Below are 25,046 nucleotides of genomic sequence, written 5' to 3' on the forward strand. Positions count from 1 at the left end.
CCCTGCCACGCCAGCGCGGCCAGCAGCACGTCCAGGGGCAGCCAGGCCGCGCGGTGGCGGTGCAGCACCAGCAGCGTCCAGCACAGCGGCACCGCGGCCAGCGCCGCCCCCACCGCCGTGCCCAGCCACGACGACATCACTGCGGCATTCCTGCAACAATCACGTTCACCAGTTAGCGGCAGCACAACACAATCACCCACAAAAGTGCAAGAAAAAAGACCCTGTCAAATTCCGCACCAGACCAAAAGGAATTTGGGCGCTCCCAACATGTGCTAAGCCCTCCACGGCCAGAAAAGTTGGTTGTTCTACATGGCTCGTCGTTGACGAGGTACAACCACTTGCAGTGTGGCGGTCGTTGTTCTGGTTTCGCACAGTGGGGTGGTGCGGCGACATTAGCATGCGGTTGCCCAAGGGATGGCCTCGCCTTCCACGGCGCGCCCGCTAATGCTAAATCGTGACAACGACGGTGCGTGGGCGGCGGACTTGATGATTCCGAGAGAGTCGACTTTTCGTCGCTCTGTCTCTCTCGCACTCGTGGGGCGTCACTTATTGGTGTGAGAGAGACAACGACGAATCAGTCTGCCGGTGGGGCGGACGGTGAGAATTAGGCTGCGTGCTGCAGTGTGCTGCAAGCGCGTCGTCCGTCACGGCGGCCTTGACGACGACCAGCACAACAACAACAACAACAACAACAACAACAACAAAAGGACCCGGAATCTACATGCTATTGGCCCCTCTGTATCACGACCCACGCATGGGGCTAGAAGAATTGGCCCGAGTGATAGGACCGAAAGATTAATTTGATTTCTTTTTCTATTTGGGACTAGCCCGTTAGGTGGTAGGCCTGGTGTTTTCACGCGCCTTGCTTCGCCTTGCCTCGCCCCCTCAAGTCCGCGCGAGCGGCGAGGCGAGGCGGACCGGACCAGGCGTGCCGGGGAGGGGGGGGGGGGGGGGCAATGCCGGACCAGGGCCTTTCGCTACCACTAGGCAGGTCCCGTTGCGGCGTGCGGTCGGTCGGCCCTTCGGTGCCGCACTCCTCCAAAAGGGACACTTTTTGCCGGGGAGGTACGGCCAGCGCCCCAAAGTAGTACAGTCACTGCAAAAAGCGAAGCTGCGTGTAATCTCCAGGATAGGCTGGTGCGGTCCAGCGTGCAGCAGACTGCAGGCGATGAAAACTCTAGACGCGTTTTGAGCTCCAGAGTCGCTAAATGGGACGCGAACCGAGCGTGTGACCCTACCAATGGATTCCTCGTTCGCAGAGCAATCCATTGGTGGGGTCACACGTTCGGTTCGAGTCCCATTTAGCGACTCTGGAGCTCAAAACGCGCCTAGAGTTTTGGCCACCTCCGCCGGTCTTCTGGCCCACTGTGCGTCGTAAAGACGGAGATGTCCGCCCAGAGAGCGGCGAGCGCGGGAAGCGGCGGCCACAAGCATCGCGGCCGCGCCGGCTTGGAGGCCGCGACGCGTGCATCATCCCCAAAGCACTATTGCATGAAAAAGCGACCGGCGCAGCTTTACGGCCGCGGCTTCCGAGGCACGCAGCACAGTGTGCAGCACGCAAGCCTCGCAGGCAAAGGCCACCGCGAGATGAGTCGCGGAACGCGCGGAACGGCCGGAGAAAGCATGGAGAAGGACACCGAGAGCGTCGGGCAGTGCCAACTCACTCCGTCTCTCTCGCACCCATACGGGACGCCGCATGAGTGCGAGAGAGACAGAGCGACCGCGCCATGCCATCGCCGGACCGACCGAGAGGCGAGGAAGAATAGAATTCGCTGAGAGCCGCGGCGGCGGCATGGGAGAGTGCGGGGTGCTCGCCTGTCGCCATCCTGGCGGACTTTCCAGCAGAAAGGGTACAGCCCTGCCTGCAGCCTGCGGGGCACTTCCCTGGTTTTGTTCCACGGCGCGGCTGGTCCAGGACGTCTCTCTCTCTCTCCCACGCGCATCCCGACGCTGACCCGTGCGCGCACCGCCCGGTCCATTGTGCGACCTGGCTCTGTCTCTCTCCCACTCACGAGGCCTTCCATACGGGTGCGAGGGAGACAAGCTCTCCCTCTCTGGATCAGTCTTGCAGATCACCTTGAAGAAGAAGAAGAACGAGATCGAGTCGATAATTACCTCTCAACGTGGAAAAACAAAAATGAGCTAAAGGCGCGATGGGTTCGTGGTTGCGGGCTTTCGGCACCGCCCACGCACTGCAGCGTGGTGACGCAAGTTGTTGGTGAGCACATCCTTTTGTGGCCGGCCTGCCCCGGTACCGCACTGCCGTGCCGTTTTACAGTGCTCCGTCTCTCTCGAGCGCACGGGCCGTGCGGTGGGGGCGCGAGGGAGACGGAGGCATTGTGGCCGGTACCGTCTTGGGTGCCGCACAGTGGGCCAGAAGACCGGTGGAGGCGGCCGAAACTCTAGACGCGTTTTGAGCTGCAGAGTCGCTAAGCAGGACTCGAACCGAACGTGTGATCCCACCAATGGGTTGCTCTCCGCACGAGGAATCCATTGGTGGGGTCACACGTTCGGTTCGAGCCCAGTGTAGCGACTCTGGAGCTCAAAACGCGTCCAGAGCTTCGGCCGCCTCCACCGGTCTTCTGGCCCACTGTGTGCCGTGCCGGGACGCCGTAACGCCGAAGCCTCGCGGACCGCGGCGGACGCGGCAACGTCCTCGCGTTGCGCCGATGGTGTATGTAACCGCGCACGCCCAGGTTCAACACCCCACCATTGTTCTGTTTTCGTTGAAAAATGATTTTTCGTAAGTTCTTTGTTGGCATTGAGTCGGTGGCCGTCGCTGAGCTTCAGGTTCGTTCCGTCTTGGAGCCCCGTTGAGTTAAGTCATGACAGCGGGTCCAAAGAGACGCGTCTCTCTCGCACCTCTCCGAGACGCCCTGTGAGTGCGACAGAGGGAGCTACAGGCGTTCCGGAGCGAGTCCGCGCCGCGCGGTGAGCCCTGCACAGTGGGCCAGAAGACCGGTGCAGGCGGCCAAAACTTTTGACGCGTTTTGAGCTCCAGAGTCGCTAAATGGGACTCGAACCGAACGTGTGACCCCACCAATGGATTCCTCGTTCGGAGAGCAATCCATTGGTGGGGTCACACGTTGGGTTCGAGTCGCATTCAGCGACTCTGGAGCTCAAAACGCGTCTAGAGTTTCGGCCGCCTCCACCGGTCTTCTGGCCCACTGTGCGTCTGGAAATGACTGAATGAATGAATGGAATGACTGATCCGCGCGGCCTGGTCCAGACCGCGGGTGGTCCAGTCCCTGAGCTGCCTGCCCGAAGGCCGCCGCGTCCGAGGCACGACAGTAAGCCGACGAAGGGGCCGAAGGGGCCCGCATTGGGGGCCCAAAGGGGCCGCAGAAGGACTATTTCTCGTTGTGTCAACATTTCGACCAACTTTGCGGCAAAGTTGCTCCCAAACTAAGGCGGGAAATCGCACTCCGTAGGAAAGGCGTGCTATGGGTCCACAGACGACCTACCCTTTAAGGGAGTGCCATTTTCCGCCTTGGATTAGACGCTGTGGTCGCTGAAAGTCAGCAAAAACCACGATTTCTATACATTTGTCCCCGTTTTGACCAATGCCTTAAGCACACAGTTCTTGGTACAGTGTGCACAAGCGTACGTCCGCATCCTCTCCGTTCGGCGTGCAGCTTGGTGCCCTCCGCTCTCCTCTCCTCCCCGATTCAATAATAATAATTTCGTTTCCCCGTGTTGAAAAAAAAAACCGCGGCAGCCTGATTGGAAGTTTCTTCCCGCGCCGGGTGAAAACGACGGTGACGGACGGGCTGGCTGCGCTGGCTTCGCTGGCTTCTCATCGCGGGGGCGTCGGGCGTCCGTCCGGCGACGATGTCCGTGCGAAAGGTGTGACGAACAATCAGAACAATCAAGCAATCATGTCGTGGCGAGAGAAATCGGACCAGTTTGGACGTCATCGATAAACTAGCAGAGGCGCTCTCGTGGGGCCGCGCGTTTGAGTCACCGGCCGCGACTTTCTGCGTCGAAAAAAAAAATGAAGTTGAGAAAAGATTCCCATGCCGTCGGGTTTCGAACCTTGAACACCAAGTTTAGAAGTCAACGCCCCTGACCGCTCGGCTATACGAGAGGCTCATTAACCAAGGTGCGTTTCTGGGCTCCGGCGGCGGCGTGCTCAGACTCCAGAGCGGCCTGCGTGGACTGCGGGTACCGAGAACAGGCAGGACTAACTCACGACTGTATTTGGTCCGATGGGTTACGCAAGCGGCAAGCCGGCGCGCCACGCCACGGCACGACGCTGCAGGGGAGCTATAGCGGTGTCAAATCGCAAGCGATAGGCGATAGCGCCGGCTGCCTTGCCCTCTCTAAAGACCTTGGACCCAAAGCCTTGCCCCGCCGGGCACGGCTTACATTAGAAGAGAATTATTTCTGTCCCGTTCCTTTTGCCGCGCCGCGAGCGATCGGTGCCGTGACGACCCCTCTCGCAATAGTCGGTGAGGAGCGTCGCCTTGGAAACGGGAGACATGTGACAGTGTGGCTGCGTGTGGTTTGCTGGGATTGGGTGAAGGGCGGCCGGCGAGCGCCGCAGCGTAGAGGGGCTTCCTGACCGCCGACGTGCAAGCTGCACGGAAAGGGGGCACAATGTCAAAGTTCCGTGTGGTTTGCGCGGGGGCAACTCTTACTCCGCCAGCAGCGGTTCAACCAGGTACGCGAAGCCCGTGACCGTCAGCTACCCTGCTGCTACCTTTTTCGAACTTTTTCTTTTAACGCGTCGCGACCTTATATTGTGACTCTCTATGCCCGCAGAGTAAAACGCAGACACGGTGTCGAACCATGATCCTTGACTACGAAACCCGCGGTCCATGAGCCGTTTACCTGTTCTCAGGCGAGCCACACACCGGCGCTACAACGATAAGGTTCCCCAAATCGAAGGCCCCGCACGTTGACTTGTACCCGGGCACCAATTAAAAAAAGCACTCTCTCGGGAGGGTCCTTGCGGAGGCCCTTCGCTGATAGACCCTTTCCCGCTCGATCGGGAGGCAGGCCCTTCGACCTTTCGAGTGCCTTGTCTGTGGCGAGGCGCAGGGCGCGGCGAGGAGAGGAGAGGATGGTCATTTGGAGGGCCCAGCGCAGCCCAGGGCAGCCCAGGGCAGACCAGTGCCCCGCCGCCTTGCCCGCCGCCTTGGGAAAGTGTCCTGGACAAGTCCTCGGTTCCGTTTCCAACTCGTTGCACCGGCCGGGCCGGGCCAGCCGCGGAAACGTGACGAGGCGTTCATACTCAAGTGGAGTGTCCTGCAGAATGTCCTGCAGAGTGTCCTGCAGAATATTCTGCAGATTGTCCTGCAAAGTGTCCTGCAAAGTTTCGAGCAAAGTGTCCTTAAAGTTTCCTGCAGAGTGTCCTACAGAGTGTCCTACAGAGTGTCCTGCAGAGTGTCCAGCAGAGTGTCCTGCAAAGTGTCCTGCAAAGTGTCCTGCAAAGTGTCCTGCAGAGTGTCCTGCAAAGTGTCCTGCAGAGTGTCCTACAAAGTGTCCTCCAGAGTGACCGGCCCCAACGTGACGCGGCGTGTCGCGGAGTGTCCTGCAGAGTGTCCTGCCGGAGTGGCCCGCTGGCGGAGGTCCTTATTCCGTCTTCCTCCATGAGCCTGCTGTCACCACGTCACGAAATTAACGGAGCCCGCCTCCGTCTGTCCGTCTATCTGTCCGCCAGCTGTCTGTCGGCCCGCTGTCCGCCCGTTAGCTTCCGGTCCGAGTTTAAAGTAAGCAATTACAGTCGTTATTAAGAGCGCGGTAATCTGGGCGCGTTTCTTTGGGAAACGACAGAGTTTTTCGTTTTGCCGCTGAGGCTTGAAACGCGATAGCAGGACGACGGCGCCAGCGTCCGCACGAGAGACCGCGCACTTCCTCGCAGTGTCGCTCTGTCTCTCTCGCACCTGCGGGGCGTCCCCTGGGTGCGAGAGAGACAGAGCGATGAAAGGCAGCCAGAGGGCGGCAGCGGGTCAAGGTAACGAGCGAAAGTGACGCACACAAACCGACAATTTTTATCGCGGGGCCGGAGTGGGGGTCGCGGTGAGGGCACGTCCCGCAGGGGGGTCATTTGTAAACGGTTTTAGAACAAGTGTCCGGTTTCGAGGTTTCGAGGTTTCGAGGTTCAGCCCGCACGAGACGAACCGCAATGGTGGCGGGGCCGTTTCAAAACCGAAGGGCCGCCATCACTCTGACGTTTCGTGAGCGGCTTTGGGCGGACGTCGCGTCTGGACGAACAAAGTGCTGCCCTTCGCGAAACGACGGGGTTCGTCTCTGCGTTCGAACCTTCAATTCGGCACTGATTATTTTTTTTTACCGAAACTTTTCTTGCTCTCCAGGTTATTTAAAGCTAAATACACAACAAAACATCCATTTTCCCCGCGTTGCGTTATTTCGGCATCACCGAAAATGGTCGGCGCAGACAGCGCCAGGCGCGTCGTGTTACGGCTGGCCGGCTGCGCTCGCTGCGCTCAGCTCGGCTCAGCTCCGCGGCGCCTGTGCGATCCGCCTGCGATCCGCCGCACCGCCGTCAAGTCGTTTGTCAGCGGTCCTTTCATGGCTGCTCGCACCATTAGGCCCGAGAGGCGTTTTCGTCGCTCTGTCTCTCTCGCACTCACGGCGCGCCCCGTGGTGGAGCGAGAGAGACGGACACGACTCACGGAATCAGTCCGCCGGCGCGACCGCGACCACGACCACGCCGCTCGAGGTGCGTCGCTCTGTCCCGACGCAGCAGGGCACAGGCGTCGCGCTCTGTCTCTCTCGCACCCACGGGGCGTCTCGTGCGCGTGCGAGAGAGACAGAGCGACGAGGCGCGGCGTGGATGGACAATTAGCGACGTTGTTTGCGGGGCGTGTCCTGCCGGTCCTGCTGGGCCCTGCTCAACGCCCGCCCCCTTGCACAATGAGCATCGCAGTCGCTTCTCTCTCTCTCTCTCTCTCTCTCTCTCTCTCTCTCTCTCTCTCTCTCTCTCTCTCTGCTTCTCTCACGCCCCTCACGCTCAGTACGTCTCAATAACGTGCCCACATGTTACTCAAAGATTATTTTAAAACCGACAAAAAAAAAACATTTGCCTCTTTGGATTTTTAATTATTTTTTTAAACACAGCTGTATTTGCGCAATTTTATTTACTAATCTTCATAGAGGTTTTTCACTTGCACACAAAAAAAAAATTGTGCTAAATTTTTGCCACGGATTTGTTTAAAGAGGAAGCATGCGCAAAATTGTGTGAGTCCTCGGATAAAATTTTTGACAAAAGAATACGGTTTTTTTTGTTCCTTAATGTTCTCCTTGGGCCTATAAGTCTGTCCGTCCCGAGGAACCACCACTACTCCGTTGTTGTGGTTGTTGCACGCTATCCGTCCGTGTTCGGAACGCGTCGGCCGACCCGAAAAAGGCACACCGAGTCGCGGCGAGCTGTTGGCCAACGAAGCAACACGTGTTTCAAATCTCACCGCCGCCCGTGCCCGGCCTGTGCTTGGACGGCCTCGTGATCGCAGCGCCAAGTGGTTGATTAAACCTAGAGAGGGAAAAGAGGGGGCGGGGCAATTAGGACCGTGCGTGCCGAAAACGCTCTCTCTCTCTCTCTCTCTCTCTCTCTCTCTCTCTCTCTCTCTCTCTCTCTCTCTCTCTCTCTCTCTCTCTCTCTTTTTACAGAGTACTTAAACGTTCCCCCCTCCGAGTGCATCATGGGTACAGCACACACAGAGCGACACGCCCCAAAGACACGCCGAACGTGCACTGTGACCTCTAAATGCAATGGCAAACACACCGTGGCATCGTAAAACTAACGCACTTCCAGACGGTCTCACTCAGAGCACACACGAACGCTGGGCACACACACACACACAGTCACAATAAAAAGTGTACGCACCCAATAGATGCCGCGATGGCCGTGCCGGTCCCTGCCGGTCCCAGCGGGTGTCAACAAGACGCGCCTGCAGCGACCCAGCCGGCATTCCAAGCGACAGGCTGAAAAAAAACAGAAAACAATTAACAATGTTACAATTTCTTTTTTTTAAAAAATTTAAACATGTTCTGAGAGAGAATGAAGCCACTTCGGCTCTTGTTTTTAAAAAAAATCATGATCTGATAGAGAGCCTATCTGTTGCAGCAACAATTTCAGGAACGCCCGGCCAAGTCTGGCAGAGCGGCGTGTGTATGGTAATAAACTTAGAGGAAAAAGTTTGATAGTTCGAATACCGCGGGCATCCGCCGTTTTTTTTTTTTGTCGGTCGTTACCCACTTCCCAGCGCTTGTACCTCAATTATTCCCGGAGCCTCTTACCAGAACTGGTCCGTCGAAAAGGCGTCATTGCTAAACTCCTGACGCAGACGAGTCGCCAAGGCTGCTTGCGGCCCTAGACGAAGATGTCCTATCTCGCCCTCCATCATCGACTGACAAAACGGCGCCCCAGTTCGGCGAGGCGACGGGGCGGTGGCGGTGCGAGAGAGACAGGGAGAGGCGGCGGGGCATTGCGCGGGCCGCTCGCCCGGCCAATCAGATCAGCGGCCCACGGTGCGAATTCGTTTTCGTTAGGGCGATGAGAACGCTGGACCACGGCGCGGCTCAGCTCCGGAAACGACCCCCTCCCCTCCCCTTCCCCCCCCCTTTTTTCCCCCCCCCTCCCCCCCCTCCCCCCCCCTCCCCCTCCCCCCCCTCGCCTCCCCCTCCCCCCCCCCCCCCCTTTCCCCCGCCAGCCCCCCCGCGACCCCCCCGGGGTTTTTAGCCCGGGAGAGGCCGGAGTGCCTTTGCCCCTTTGGCCCGCGTCCTGCACCGGTTTCCCACTAGCCCCCTTTTTGGAGCGGTCAATGTAAGAAAGACAACCCAAACCCCCCACATACACACACCTCGCACCGGCCTTCCCCTTTTTGTTTCCGCCAGGACTCCCATACAGAATGGGTCACGCCACTGAGGAAGGGGGGCTTTAAAGTGGCGGTGTCATTTTACTTTACCGCTTTTAAAAAAAAGCAAAAAAAAAAAAAAAAAAGTAGAAAAAACTGAAGTGTCAATCTCTGTGACACATGGGGGAAGAAGTCAAAAAAAAGTGCGCGGGGTTTCGAAGTCGAATCTCACCAACGCAAATAAACGAATTCTGCAGTTGGTGAAAGTTTTTTTTTTTTTCTTGTGTGTTGTTTTTTTTGCTGCTGTTGCTGTTTTGATGTTGGTTTTCTGAAAGAAACGATCCTGATTCCTATGGGCCCCCGCCGTGGCAAATGAATGTAATAAATAATGGCGCGCGTTTGCCCTGATGGACAATGATCTCTCTGCCTGGCTGCGTTTGCTCTCCGCTGGCTAGGCCCTGGTGGGCGGCTGGCTAGGCGCCGCATAAACTCGCCAAAGTATAGGTGGGCGACGGGACACTCGCATTCCCCTCAGATGAAATCGCACCAGCCAAGCAAGGCCCCCGTGGGGGACTCGGACTCAGTGGGGAACTCCCTCGACCCGCGGCCAGCACACCGCGACATCATCGCACTTGGGTACCCCGCCCTGCATCCTGCAGACACGACTGGGGTGCTGCACTCTAAAAATGGTACCCGCAAATGAAATTTGAACTATCTTCAAGACTTTTGATTCGAGCAAAAAAATTTTCCTGTGGGCCTGGTGACAAAACGTATCTCCACAGTGTGCCGCGACCCGGGGAGTGTTGTCCTCCGGGAGGTCCTTGGCGTCGCCATGGAGTCGCGGGTCACCATTACTCCCGACAGCACACTGCAGTCGCTCTGTCTCTCTCGTACGGGTGCGACGTGAGTGCGAGAGAGACAGAGCGACTCTCAGACTGCAGGCCGTCAGGGACTGCGTCCGTCCGGCGCGGCGCCGCGTGAGGGGTGGGCAGAGGGAGGGGTAGCAGGCGGAATGCAGCTGGACCCGGGCCCCGGGTATTCGGACGCCCTAACGCCACCTAACGCTCACAAAAAAAACAACAAAACAACAACAACACACAACGTGTTTTATGCATCGACATATTTTTCGAAGGGACACACCTTGTTGCGGTAGCGCATAGCAGCAGCAAAGGCTGATTCCGAACAATGCTGTGCGTTGGTCGCTCTGTCTCTCTCGCACTCGTGGGGCGGCGATCCCTTTGGGGGGCGAGAGAGACAGAGCGAAGAGTTTCACGGTTCGGGATCTGCGTGCGAAAAATTTTTGAGGGGTTTTCGCGTCGCTTCCTCGCGGTCCCTCGCGGGTGGAGCGTTCCCACCGAAAAGGTGTAACCGCTCTATCAGTCTCGCGCTTGGCCGCCTGGCCCCCTTGCCGGCTTGGGCGCGACCCGCGGAGGGGGACCATTCACTGTCGAGAGCGAATCGCGAATCCCTAACGAAATGAAAAGAGAAAAAAAACGGAATGCGTTTTAAATTAGTTCGACGAATTGGCGCGGCAGCGGTCGTGCCAAGGAATTATACTCGAAAAGTGAAGATTATGCGAGTACACGTCTAAAGCATGCGGCTCGGCGCGCGCGGGTGTGCGGGGGTGGGTGTGTGTTCGTGCGTTTTTTATTCGCCTCGGTCCAATGATGGCGATGACCACGCCGCCCCGACACCAGACTGATTCCGAGAGTCGTTTTTGTCGCTCTGTTTTCTCGCACCTATCGGGGACGCCCGCGTGATGCGAGAGGGACAAGCGACGAAAAACGACTCTCGGAATCGTCTGCTGCAGTGCAGGAGACTTGATGCAGAGGCACGGAGACCGCGACGCGCGAGGAGCCTTGGCCTTTGGCAGAAATTAGCGCAGCTGGAAGGAATGCCGGCCCAATGAAAATAAATGAGCAAGTGCCAAAACAATAATAGTAAAAGTTTTACCCGCGGCGGGACTCGAACCTCCGTCCCGAGCGCCCAAGGCTGTCTGTGCGTGGGGGAAATGTGCTGCTCGACCTGTGTCCCGAAAGCAAAAAAAAGAAATCTAAGGCTTCGTTCAACGCAAGACCGCCTTTTTTCGGGCGCAAACATTTCCTCCTCCCGACAGTGTATCGCACCGCGCTCCATTTTGCCCGTTTTTTCCCTGTCGTGACATTTCCCACGGTGTAGTGGGGGGCTCGGGGGGCCTGCCCCGTAATCCAGGTAATCTGCTGTCCTCCCCTTGACAAATCGCAATAACTCCGCGCGGAGTGGAGGCAGGGGCAGCACGTCCTGAAAGCGGGGCACGCAAACCCCGCGCTGTCTCTCTCGCACTTGAAGAACAATCCAGGTGGGGCACCGTTCGGTTTGGGCCTGCTTAGCGCTCTACTAAAACGCGGGAGAGGTTTTTTGGCCGCCTCCACCCCCAACCGGCTTCTGGACGTCACCGCAGCGCCGCGGAGTGGCTGTCAGCCCGGCGAGCTTTCAGAGCACTGCTCGTCGCTCTGTCTCCCTTGCTCTCGCGGCGCGTCCCTGAGCGGTGCGAGAGAGACAGAGCGACGCAAAGGATGAGAAGGCCGTTCTTGCTCAAACAGTGCCGCGCAATGCACACCGCGAGGCACGCCGAACACAGCCCCAGTCCCAATCGGACGCGGGTTCTGTTTTCATTTTCTTTTTTGTTTGTTTTTTTTTGTTTTTTTTTTTGGGGTCGATAAGAGGAATCCCCCGAGGCATTTCCCCGAACGGGCGCACAGTGGGCCAGAAGACCGGTGAGGCGGCCAACTTTTAGACGCTTTTGAGCTATAGAGTCGCTAAATGGGGCTCGAACCGAACGTGTGACCCCCCTCCCCCCCTCCCCCCCTCCCCCCCTCCTGCCTAAAATTTCCCCTCCCGCCTTTGTGGCCAAGTATAACCCACCCCCCTTTTTGCAACTGTAACACTGGGCGGGTCAGACCGCGCCGGAGTGCCGTTTCGCCGCCTTGGCCCGCGTCCAGTGCACCGGATTCCTCACATCCAGATCCCTTTTCGGATTGCCCGCTCACATGTACACACGTAAACGCACACAAACAAACACACACACATACACACACACTCGCACCTGGATCCGTTTCCCCTTTCGTTTCCGCCATGGACTCCCATACAGAATGCGGTCACGCCACTGAGGAAGAGGAGCTTTAAAAGTGGCGGTAGTCATTTTACATAAATTACTCGACATAATTTAAAAAAGAGACAAAAAAAACAAACAAAAAAAACAACGATAGCAAATAAAACATAGAAGTGTCAATCTACTGTGACTTTTTAGCATGAGGGCAGAGAGAGCTGCAAAATAAAAGTGCGTTCTGGGTTGTCGAAGTCGAATCTGCACACAACGCAAATAAAACAGAATTCTGACGAGTGTGGTGACAAGTACTTTTTTTTTCATTGTGTGTTGTTGTTTTTGCTGCTGTTGCTGTTGTTGATGTTGGTTTTCTGAAAGAAACGATCCTGATTCCTATCGGCCCCCGCCGTGGCAAATGAATGTAAATAAATAATGGCGCGCGATTGCCCTGATGGACAATGATCTCTCTGCCTGGCTGCGCTATGCTCTCCGCTGGCTAGGCCGGCTGGCTAGGCAGGCTGGCTAGGCGCCGCATAAACTCGCCAAAGTATAGGTTGGCGACGGGACACTCGCATTCCCCGTCAGATGAAATCGCACCAGCCAAGCAAGCGACTCCACTGTGGGTGACTCGGACTCAGTGGGGAACTCCCTCGACCCGCGGCCAGCACACCGCGACATCATCGCACTTGGGTACCCTGCCCTGCATCCTGCACGACACGACTCGGGCTGCTGCACTCTAAAAATGGTACCCGCGAAATGAAATTTGAACTATCTTACTAAGACTTTCGATTCGAGCAAAAATTTCTCCTGTGGTCCTGGTGACAACACGTATCTCCACAGTGTGCCGCGACCGGGCAGTGTTGTCCTCCGGGAGGTCCTTGGCGTCGCCATGAGAGTCGCGGCGTCACCATTACTCCCGACAGCACACTGCAGTCGCTCTGTCTCTCTCGTACGAGGTGCGACGTGAGTGCGAGAGAGACAGAGCGACTCTCAGACTGCAGGCCGTCAGGGACGTGCGTCCGTCCGGCGCGGCGCCGCGTGAGGCGTGGGCAGTAGGCAGGGCTAGCAGGCGGAATGCAGCTGGACCGGCCCGGCTATTCGGACGCCCTAACGCCACCTAACGCTCACAAACAACAACAACAACAACAACAACAACAACAACAACGTGTTTTATGCATCGACATATTTTTCGAAGGGACACACCTTGTTGCGGTAGCGCATAGCAGCAGCAAAGGCTGATTCCGAACAATGCTGTGCGTTGGTCGCTCTGTCTCTCTCGCACTCGTGGGGGCGGCGATCCCTTGGGGTGCGAGAGAGACAGAGCGAAGAGTTGCAGCGGTTCGGGATCTGCGTGCGAAAAATGTTTTGAGGGTTTGCGCGTCGCTTCCTCGCGGTCCCTCGCGGGTGGAGCGTTCCCACCGAACAGGTGTAACCGCTCTATCAGTCTCGCGCTTGGCCGCCTGGCCGCCTTGCCGGCTTGGACGCGACCCGCGGAGGGGGACCATTCACTGTCGAGAGCGAATCGCGAATCCCTAACGAAATGAAAAAGAGAAAAAAAACGGAATGCGTTTTAAATTAGTTCGACGAATTGGCGCGGCAGCGGTCGTGCCAAGGAATTATACTCGAAAAGTGAAGATTATGCGAGTACACGTCTAATGCATGCGGCTCGGCGCGCGCGGGTGTGCGTGTGTGTGTGCCTGTGTGTTCGTGCGTTTTATTATTCGCCTCGGTCCAATGATGGCGATGACCACGCCGCCCCGACACCAGACTGATTCCGAGAGTCGTTTTCGTCGCTCTGTCTCTCTCGCACCTATCGGGGACGCCCGCGTGAGTGCGAGAGGGACACAGCGACGAAAAACGACTCTCGGAATCAGTCTGCTGCAGTGCAGGAGACTTGATGCAGAGGCACGGAGACCGCGACGCGCGACGGAGCCTTGGCCTTTGGCAGAAATTAGCGCAGCTGTGAAGGAATGCCGGCCCAATGAAAATAAATGAGCAAGTGCCAAAACAATAATAGTAAAAGTTTTACCCGCGGCGGGACTCGAACCTCCGTCCCGAGCGCCCAAGGCTGTCTGTGCGTGGGGAACTGTGCCTGCTCGACCTTGTGTCCCGAACAGCAAAGAAAGAACTCTAAGGCTTCGTTCAACGCAAGACCGCACTTTTTTCGGGCGCAAACATTTCCTCCTCCCGACAGTGTATCGCACCGCGCTCCATTTTGCCCGTTTTTGCCGTGTCGTGACATTTCCGACGGTGTAGTGGGGCGGCTCGGCGTGGCCTGCCCCGTAATCCAGGTAATCTGCTGTCCTCCCCTTGACAAATCGCAATAACTCCGCGCGGAGTGGAGGCAGGCGCAGCACGTCCTGAAAGCGGAGCACGCAAACCTCGCGCTGTCTCTCTCGCACTTGAACGAACAATCCATTGGTGGGGTCACACGTTCGGTTCGAGGCCTGCTTAGCGACTCTGGAGCTCAAAACGCGTGGAGAGTAGTTTTGGCCGCCTCCACCACCACCGGTCTTCTGGCCCACTGTGCACCGCAGCGCCGCGGAGTGGCTGTCAGCCCGGCTGAGTCTTTCAGAGCACTGCTCGTCGCTCTGTCTCCCTTGCTCTCGCGGCGCGTCCCTGAGCGGTGCGAGAGAGACAGAGCGACGCAAAGGATGAGAAGGCCGTTCTTGCTCAAACAGTGCCGCGCAATGCACACCGCGAGGCACGCCGAACACAGCCCCAGTCCCAATCGGACGCGGGTTCTGTTTTCATTTTCTTTTTTGTTTGTTTTTGTTGTTTTTTTTTTCGGCGTCGATAAGAGGAATCCCGCGAGGCATTCCGCGAACGGGCGCACAGTGGGCCAGAAGACCGGTGCAGGCGGCCAAACTTCTAGACGCGTTTTGAGCTATAGAGTCGCTAAATGGGACTCGAACCGAACGTGTGACCCCACCAATGGATTCATCGTCCAGAGAGCAATCCATTGGTGGGGTCACTCGTTCTTTTTGAGGCCTGTTTAGCGACTCTGGAGCTCAGAACGCGTCAAGAGTTCGGCCGCCTCCACCGGTCTTCTGGCCCACTGTGGACCGGCGGTCCTCGACGTCCGTCGACTCCGAAAGTCGCTTTCGCCGCTCTGTCTCTCTCACACTCACGCGGCGTCCAGCACAAGTGCGAGGGAGACAGAGCGACGAAAACGACTCACCTCGAAGTCAGTCCGCTGATGGCGAACCCGGGCACAATGGCGATGAAGTTGCCGGCGCGGCTGGCGCGGCTCAGACGGCCCAGGTCGGGTCATCGACATATGACTTGCCCCTCGCTCAAGGCCACGCCCGTCTTGTTGTTGCTGGCGAGTTTTTGCCCGCGTTGTTGTTGTTGCTGCAACGCCCGTCTGGTATGCAACTTCGCGTCACGCGGCCCAATGGACCCATACATCAGTCTTGTCATGTTGGCATACCGCGTGGCGTACCGCACCGCCGTGCGCTTTGTGTCTCACCGGACATTGTTCTCAGGATTGGCGAGCCAAAGTACACCGCCGCTGGAAAACAAGTTCCATTGGTTGAATTTTTTTTTTAAGACGCTTTTCAGGTTGAAATTCGGTCGAGCCTCGTCGATTGATTCGAGATTCCTCGTCCGTCCGATTCCCACGCGGCCGTCTCGGCGGCGACAAGAACGGCCGACGCAGACCGACAGGTTCCCTTTTTGCTTACAGGTGAAATAAAAAAAGAAAAAAAAAATCAAGCTCCACTCGGCCGATATAAAAGAGCAGCGAAAGAGACGTCAAAGAAGCTTTGGCAGCCCCGGGCCTCTCGCCTTTGAACGTGTCAGACAAGTGAAATGGAAACAGAAGCAAACCACTTTCCAGGCGGCCCTCTGCAAGACTGATTCCGAAGACGTCGCTCTGTCTCTCTCGCAATCACGGGGCATCCCGTAAAGGTGGGAGAGAGACAGAGGGACGAGAACGACTCTGAGTCTGCAGTGCGACGCGCGGCGACCCCCCCCCCCCCCCCCCCCCTTCTCTCACCGCGACGGCGGCGCCTCGACGCACGAGTGCTTTACTGTGCCACTGCAGCCACGCCGAGGCAAACCGAGTCACACTCCGCGCGAAATGAGGAAAAAAGAGGGAAAAGCCACTCTCACATCCTTATTTGTCCATGATTCAATTCGCGCTAGCTTCCAGTACATAAGATTATGTGTTTGGGACGCAGCAAGACAACCTCGGCGATTCGAAAAATAACAAATTTCGCAAAGATCGCATTGCCGGACGTCCCCCAGGGCGTCGCCGTCTACGCTGGAGGCGCTGGAGCGGTCGCTGGAGCCTGACACTCGAGACAGGAAACGCACTTGAGGACTCTCGGTGTCAATGGCAACGAGTGTCACGCACCGGGAGCACCTCCTCCAGGACGCCCGCGCCGCCCCCGCCGCGCGCGCGTGCCCTCAGCAGGCCCGCCACCCAGGAGGGCCCCGACGCCGGTTCACGCCCCAGACCGTGACGAGAGGATGACTGCCCGGACCGCCTGTACGGGTACACCCCACCAAAATGAGCGGCCCGGTGCCCGTGGTTAAAACAACACAAGCGACACCGGGAAACCCCCGCCTGCAAGCCGAAAGACGGTGCCGCGTTAAAGACGCGCCCGCCCACCCGACCGGATGAATGGGTATTACTCTTTAAAACTCATGGCCTTGGGTGGGACGCTGAACAATACAGACGGTACGCATATAAATAGACGCACACACACACGCACGCACGCTGGCCTGGCCGAGCCCACATCAGATTCCCACGGCAGTGGGAAGAAACCAGCATTGCATCTTCGTTTTCATCGCTCGATATGAAAAAGAAGAGCGAAAGGAATCAAAAGATGCGTGTGTGTGTGTGTGGTGTGTGTGTGTGTGTGTGTGTGTGTGTGTGTGTGTGTGAAGTGAAGGGCCCGCGCTGCGGCCGGCTGCTGAGCACAGTAGCGTGCCGTGTGGGTGGGGGCGAGTGTGTTTGTGTGTGTGCGTGTGTGGTGCATGTGTAATGTCTAGGTGAATGTTTACGCATGTGTGTGGTATATTTCTGGGTGTGCTTCTGTGTGCACTGGCACGCAAAGCAGCAGCAGTGAGAAAGCAGAAGACTTCTCCTCAATCCTTCGCCCCGATATGGTTCTTTTCAACTTCGAGTTTAAATACAATACGCCACTTTTGAAATAATAGCCCAGTTAATTGGCCTCTCGTTTTTTTACCCTTTTTTAGCAGATGATACCTTCACCACACTTGAAACATACTTAAAAATACTGTACACATGAAGGTGTCAGCGTGCTTACTCTCGAGTCCTGAAACCAAGCGCGTATCCAAACAATATAATAGGGGCTGGCCGCCGGGGCGGGCTGGTGTGTCTGGCTAGCTGGCTGGCGGTGAGGCGCAGCCTGCGCGGACAATGGCACCCCCTACCCCCTCCTCGCGCGCGACGGCCCGCGCGCAACATTGACAATCCCTCTCCGCCTGCCACGTCTCAAAGGGTGGGTGACTCGGGCAGACCTCGGCTCTGCTCAGCTCGAGCCGGCTTCGGCGCCAGCTCGGCCTCGTTCGTTGAATGAGATTTTAAGAACTATCTTTGGAATGAGCCCATGAGCCCAGAAGAAAACCAAACGAGTATCATCTGCTTTCATTAACGTTCGTTGAATGAGATTTTTTGTTTGCCGTATACGGCTTTTGGTCTGCCTCATACGGTTTTTGATTTGCCGCATACGGTTTTTTGTTTGCCGTATACGGCTTTTGGTCTGCCTCATACGGTTTTTGATTTGCCGCATACGGTTTTTTGTTTGCCGTATACGGCTTTTGGTCTGCCTCATACGGTTTTTGATTTTCCGCATACGGTTTTTTGTTTGCCGTATACGGCTTTTGGTCTGCCTCATACGGTTTTGATTTGCCGCATACGTTTTTTGTTTGCGGATACGGCTTTTGGTCTGCCTCATACGGTTTTTGATTTGCCGCATACGGTTTTTTGTTTGCCGTATACGGCTTTTGGTCTGCCTCATACGGGTTTTGATTTGCCGCATACGGTTTTTTGTTTGCCGTATACGGCTTTTGGCCTGCCTCATACGGTTTTTGATTTGCCGCATACGGTTTTTGTTTGCCGTATACGGCTTTTGGTCTGCCTCATACGGTTTTTGATTTGCCGCATACGTTTTTGTTTGCCGTATACGGCTTTCGTCTGCCTCATACGGTTTTTGATTTGCCGCATACGGTTTTTTGTTTGCCGTATACGGCTTTGGTCTGCCTCTTACGGTTTTTGATTTGCCGCATACGGTTTTTTGTTTGCCGTATACGGCTTTTGGTCTGCCTCATACGGTTTTGATTTGCCGCATACGGTTTTTTGTTTGCGTATACGGCTTTTGGTCTGCCTCATACGGTTTTTGATTTGCCGCATACGGTTTTTTGTTTGCCGTATACGGCTTTTGGTCTGCCTCATACGGTTTTTGATTTGCCGCATACGGTTTTTTGTTTGCCGTATACGGCTTTTGGTCTGCCTCATACGGTTTTTGATTTGCCGCATACGGTTTTTTGTTTGCCCTATACGGCTTTTGGTCTGCCTCATACGGTTTTTGATTTGCCGCATACGGTTTTTTGTTTGCCGTATACGGCTTTTGGTCTGCCTCATACGGTTTTTGATTTGCCGCATACGGTTTTTTGTTTGCCGTATACGGCTTTTGGTCTGCCTCATACGGTTTTTGATTTGCCGCATACGGTTTTTTGTTTGCCGTATACGGCTTTTGGTCTGCCTCATACGGTTTTTGATTTGCCGCATACGGTTTTTTGTTTGCCGTATACGGCTTTTGGTCTGCCTCATACGGTTTTTGATTTGCCGCATACGGTTTTTTGTTTGCCGTATACGGCTTTTGGTCTGCCTCATACGGTTTTTGATTTGCCGCATACGGTTTTTTGTTTGCCGTATACGGCTTTTGGTCTGCCTCATACGGTTTTTGATTTGCCGCATACGGTTTTTTGTTTGCCGTATACGGCTTTTGGTCTGCCTCATACGGTTTTTGATTTGCCGCATACGGTTTTTTGTTTGCCGTATACGGCTTTTGGTCTGCCTCATACGGTTTTTGATTTGCCGCATACGGTTTTTTGTTTGCCGTATACGGCTTTTGGTCTGCCTCATACGGTTTTTGATTTGCCGCATACGGTTTTTTGTTTGCCGTATACGGCTTTTGGTCTGCCTCATACGGTTTTTGATTTGCCGCATACGGTTTTTTGTTTGCCGTATACGGCTTTTTTGGTCTGCCTCATACGGTTTTTGATTTGCCGCATACGGTTTTTTGTTTGCCCTATACGGCTTTTGGTCTGCCTCATACGGTTTTTGATTTGCCGCATACGGTTTTTTGTTTGCCGTATACGGCTTTTGGTCTGCCTCATACGGTTTTTGATTTGCCGCATACGGTTTTTTGTTTGCCGTATACGGCTTTTGGTCTGCCTCATACGGTTTTTGATTTGCCGCATACGGTTTTTTGTTTGCCGTATACGGCTTTTGGTCTGCCTCATACGGTTTTTGATTTGCCGCATACGGTTTTTTGTTTGCCGTATACGGCTTTTGGTCTGCCTCATACGGTTTTTGATTTGCCGCATACGGTTTTTTGTTTGCCGTATACGGCTTTTGGCCTGCCTCATACGGTTTTTTTATACCCCTTTTAGTCTGCCTCATACGGTTTTTGATTTGCCGCATACGGTTTTTTGTTTGCGTATACGGCTTTTGGTCTGCCTCATACGGTTTTTGATTTGCCGCATACGGTTTTTTGTTTGCCGTATACGGCTTTTGGTCTGCCTCATACGGTTTTTGATTTGCCGCATACGGTTTTTTGTTTGCCGTATACGGCTTTTGGTCTGCCTCATACGGTTTTTGATTTGCCGCATACGGTTTTAGCTTGTCTGCCTCATACGGTTTTGATTTGCCGCATACGGTTTTTTGTTTGCGTATACGGCTTTTGGTCTGCCTCATACGGTTTTTGATTTGCCGCATACGGTTTTTTGTTTGCGTATACGGCTTTTGGTCTGCCTCATACGGTTTTTGATTTGCCGCATACGGTTTTTTGTTTGCCGTATACGGCTTTTGGTCTGCCTCATACGGTTTTTGATTTGCCGCATACGGTTTTTTGTTTGCCGTATACGGCTTTTGGTCTGCCTCATACGGTTTTTGATTTGCCGCATACGGTTTTTTGTTTGCCGTATACGTCTTTTGGTCTGCCTCATACGGTTTTTGATTTGCCGCATACGGATTTTTTGTTTGCCGTATACGGCTTTTGGTCTGCCTCATACGGTTTTTGATTTGCCGCATACGGTTTTTTGTTTGCCGTATACGGCTTTTGGTCTGCCTCATACGGTTTTTGATTTGCCGCATACGGTTTTTAGCAGATGATACCTTCACCACACTTGAAACATACTTAAAAATACTGTACACATGAAGGTGTCAGCGTGCTTTAACTCTCGAGTCCAGAAACCAAGCGCGTATCCTAACAATATAATAGGGGCTGGCCGCCGGGGCGGGCTGGTGTGTCTGGCTGGCTGGCGGGCGGTGAGGCGCAGCCTGCGCGGTCGTCTCAAAGGGTGGGTGACTCGGGCAGACCTCGGCTCTGCTCAGCTCGTGCCGGCTTCGGCGCCAGCTCGGCCTCGTTCGTTGAATGAGATTTTAAGAACTATCTTTGGAATGAGCCCATACTAATGAGCCCAGAAGAAAACCAAACGAGTATCATCTGCTTTCATTAACGTTCGTTGAATGAGATTTTTTTTTTCTTCGCTGGGCAATTTTCCTCGCCAGGGTCGGCAGGGCGGCGTGTTTTACATTGCAGAACAGACACTTTGCTCTCGGCGAGCCAAATTGTTTTGGGGGTCTCGTTGGAGCCGTTGGGGCCGGCAACGCGTGGGAAACGCCGATCCAAGGCGGCACGCTGCTAAGCGAAGAAAAAATGAAAAAAAATCGGAGGCCACCGCACTTTACTTTCAAACGCGGCATTTGCTACAGCTTTGCAAAAAGATACACACAACTTCTATTTGCTACTGATAAATTTTGCATAAATTACTAACCTACTTGTCCACATGATTTTTCTGGGCAAGCATGCTATCTGTAAAAGTGTGACCATGAGGAAACTGGTTTCCTGAAGAACCCTTCATCGTAACGCTACCTAGTGATAATCATTGCAGCTTTTTTTCGTTGAATTTTCAAGAACTTTGCAAAAGAGTCAAGCCTGTCCTCAAGTTGAGGTGGGAAGTACGTTGAGCATTAAGGCGAGTAGGTCCAATCTTCACGACTGGCCGACCACGTCCAAGTCGGGAGAGGCTGGCGCAAGTTTCAGCGAGGCTTTACATTTATACATTTCCAGTGCCATCGTCATACCGACGCGCGAATGGCCTCCAATCACACTGTAAAGCAAATGGCGAAAGCCGAACCAAGGATGGCACGACTAGGGCCAGAGCGCCTTGGACGTCCTGGCAGAGAGAGAGAGAGAGAGAGAGAGAGAGAGAGAGAGAGAGAGAGAGAGAGAGAGAGGCTAGCCTGGGAAGAAGGTCAGTCCAGACGCCCAGACAATCCCATGTGTCTGCCCCCTCCCCCTTCTTCCTCCTCCCGCGCATGGCTCCAGGCGACACACCAGACACACCGGCCTACGCCATTCAGAGCCGTACGGAGCCGTACGGAGCCGCGCGGAGCTGCGCGGGCAGTCAGTACCCTGCCAAGTCAGTTCGAAACACCACATCAGTCGCAACGCACCCACCCTGTACGCTGGCAAATTCGAACAAGGTGATACTTTTTTCTAGTACGCAAGTCTACGAATAATTTTTTTCTAGTCCGCAACAGCACTGGTGTAAATCAACTCAGAAATTTTCTGATAAACGGTGGATTTTCTGATAACTTGACAAAAAACATCAGATTTCGAGTATTTTCTGATAACATCAATGATTTATCAGAAAGAGGTCATCAGAAATGTTTTTTTCTGATACTTTCATAGGTTATCAGAATAGAGACATCAGAAAAAGAGGCCTTTCTGATAAGTCGATCTGATTTCTGATAACTGCTACTTATCAGAAATATAACCGTCAGGAATGTTTCTGATGTCTGATGTTCAAAAAAATGAGATCCCTGTATAATAGAAAGTTTACGTAATTTCAATTTCAAATTCGGTGAGTGTCTTGTTTGCAAGATTTGGCTAGGCCAGTTTTTATCTCAATGAGATCGGATCACATTTACTGTCTTTTTGAGAGTTGATGGCGAGCTAGCTCAATTTGGACTGCAGATTTGGATCGGACTCGGTTTCGATCCCCTGAAGACGTTTTTCCCGTTTCCGAGTCTCATGTAGATCAAAATATATATCTAGAAAAGAAAATGATTGTTCTGATATATTTCTTTATGAGTCCAGCCAATGTTATCAGAACTAAAGTCATCAGAAAATTGAGGCATCAGAATCACAAACATCAGAAATAGGTGTCCGAAAAAACATCAGAACTCAGACATGAGATATGTTCTGATATGCAAAAGTATCAGAAAATTTCTAAGTTGATTTACACCAGTGAGGTTTACGAATATTTCTTTTCTAGTCCAAAGCAACAGATCTTCTAATATTATTTTTGCTCGACCGCAAGAGCTTTTCTAATACTTCAATTTTTTTGCTAGTTTTAAGGAGGCAGGACTTATCCTAGCCTTGTTTCTATCAGAAACTTCCAGTCTCAGGAAGCGAGCGATCGATATAACGCTGGGCTAGTCGATCCGCAAAATAGACTATAATCACGCACCGCATGGAGCTCGGCATGATGGCTGTTTCGACGTCTCGGACGTCCGCTTGGGGCCCGATGAGGCAAATCCGTTATAACTAGGAGCCCCGCTTTTCAGGATCGTGCTCGGGGACCGCCGCGGCGGATTCGTCGAGAGAGCGCCGCAGTTGCTCCTACTCCTCGTTCGCGGGTAATTATTTGTCGTGGGGCACTTAAACGCGCTCACTGGTTCCCAACCAAGCAGAGAGGAGTTCAGAAACAGGATGTATACAAAAGAAATGTTTTTCCAGGATGGGTTTGCAGACTAGGCCTTGAAGGCGAAACAAGCATGAGGTCCTCTGCAGTCCCGAAGCGCGAGGAGAGCGCACCGCACCAATTCCAACGGTCCGTTAATCCGGCGATGCAACTTTGCCGCTCGGTTTCACCTTCACTGCTTGAATAATGCAGAACTGCAAAGTGTCAAAATGACGTTCCGTCGAACATTACGGACTTTCTCTGCTACGGTCGGGCACGCACACACAGACACACACACACACAAACACACCTCGGTGAGAAAATGAAGACACAGCTCCCTCACCTTTACTTTCATCCCGTTCTTCTCAGATTCAGCTACTGACGATGCCTTTGTGTGCCCCAGGATCATTCTCACGAGGCTCACACAGACATACACACACAGTGCTTTACACACACACACTAGAAATGAAAGTGCTGGGTGCATCTCTGCAATGATCAGAACGGCGACAGTCGGACAGACATGCGGACAGACGGACGAACGGACGGACGCAGACGACTATGAGAACGCCGGTTCGGCCTCCTTCGACTTGTGAAGCCTTCTACTCCAGTCCAGTCGGAGAGATTTATGGCTAGCGAAGAGGCTCCGCGAGCTAAGCAAGCCCTAAGCCTTTACACAAGGATGGACAAACAGACGAATGGACACACAGACGGACAGACGGACAGAGTCGGCATTCCTCTTTGCTGCAGGGCGCTATGCTGCACTCGCCAGTCAGACAGACAGGCAGGCAGGCAGGCCGCTATGAAACGCAGCAGTGCCGTGTAAAGTCAGGGGCAGTGGCAAGAACTGCCCGGCAATGGCATGCGCAAGATGATTGGTTCCGCGGAGCAGTCCGCCGGCACCCCTCCGCGCGGTGAGGGATTCTCCAGACGATCTATGCACTTTTTATTCACTTTTGTTTCATTCTTGTTTTGCTTTTTACCTGGCGTGTCTTTTATCCGAGCGGCCGGGAGGGACGGACGGGGGTGTCTCTTGACGGAATCCGCGGTGCAACAGGCAACCGCCACCCCACTGGGGAATCCTTTTCGAGCCGCGCGGTCCACATCCGGAACGTCTCCCTGCTTGGCACCGGGGTTAATCCAACACTATGGCACACACACTGACAAACACACACACACGCGCGCGCGCGCGACACCGGGTGGCGTGGATCGCACTGAACGCGGCGGCGGGCGCGCGCCGGCCGGCCGCGGGAGGCCGACGAGGAACCAACGGGCGCGACGTACACGCGGCGCGGCTGCGGGCGGAGCACTGGAGGACGCCTACCCTACCCGGGCCGCCGGCTGAGCGCCGCCGAGCCAGCGCCGCCGAGCCGAGCCGGTCCATGGGCATTCCCCCTCCCGTCCCCGCCGCACACCTTTCTCCAGGCCAAGCGGCCCGCCGCCAAAGAGGACGGCAAGGCGAGGCAGAAAGCAGCACGCGGCGCCTGCACTGTGGGCCTGCCCGCCGAGCAGGCCGTCTCGCAGTGCAAGAGTTTGAATCGAAATCCGTTTCCCGCCAAAACAGCTAACCTAACCTAACCAAAGGAATTCACCGACCGAACACGTCAGGAAATATTGCCGAACTTAGCGTTAAATCGTGATCGACCCAGGCCAACCTCATCCTGGGTTCGGCGGTCCACTAGCTGGCCATGAGGAGAGTGGTCACGCAGGCGGCCGTTCAGGCCTGCCTGCGGAAGTCCGGCGTGGAGTAGCGACGGCGCGGAGCGTCGTCTGCTGCGGAGTGCTCCGGCCGAGCAGCGCGCGGAGTAGCTCCAAGCAGCGAAGTGGTGGCGCGGGGTAGCGCCGAGCAACGGAGCAACGGCGGCGCGGGGTAACGACGCGCCAGTTACGTCTCCCTTTCAGTATTCTGAGAAGTCCTGCGGTTCTCAACCTCCTTCGGCTGGCGACCTCAAATTTGTAGCCAAAAACTTCCGCGACCCCCAGGAAAAATTTCGCAACGCCAAGGGGACCCTCCTTTATCATGCCTTTGTTACGGAGTATGCGATTATCTGCGTCAGTCACAAAGTTGATGAAAACGGTCAAAAATGCCTTTGAAAAATCGTGTTTTGTACCGACTTTAAGCATCACTACGTCCAAAACGGTTCGTACCTTGCTGGACCCTTTTTCGGCGATAGATTGGAGAAGCTCCCATT

General features: G+C 54.8%; 1 long non-coding RNA gene across 1 annotated transcript; it reads right to left on the bottom strand.

The window, feature by feature from the left end:
• Positions 1-64: 64 nt before the first annotated feature.
• On the bottom strand, positions 65-24,046 carry LOC117645414. The gene is made up of 3 exons (XR_004587726.1): positions 23,838-24,046; positions 7,853-7,950; positions 65-150 (listed from the first exon to the last, which is right to left on the bottom strand). It is a non-coding gene; the product is annotated as an uncharacterized LOC117645414 (long non-coding RNA).
• Positions 24,047-25,046: the final 1,000 nt, after the last annotated feature.

The sequence above is a fragment of the Thrips palmi genome, unplaced genomic scaffold (genome assembly GCF_012932325.1).
Source record: "Thrips palmi isolate BJ-2018 unplaced genomic scaffold, TpBJ-2018v1 HiC_scaffold_18, whole genome shotgun sequence".
NCBI lineage: Eukaryota > Metazoa > Arthropoda > Insecta > Thysanoptera > Thripidae > Thrips > Thrips palmi.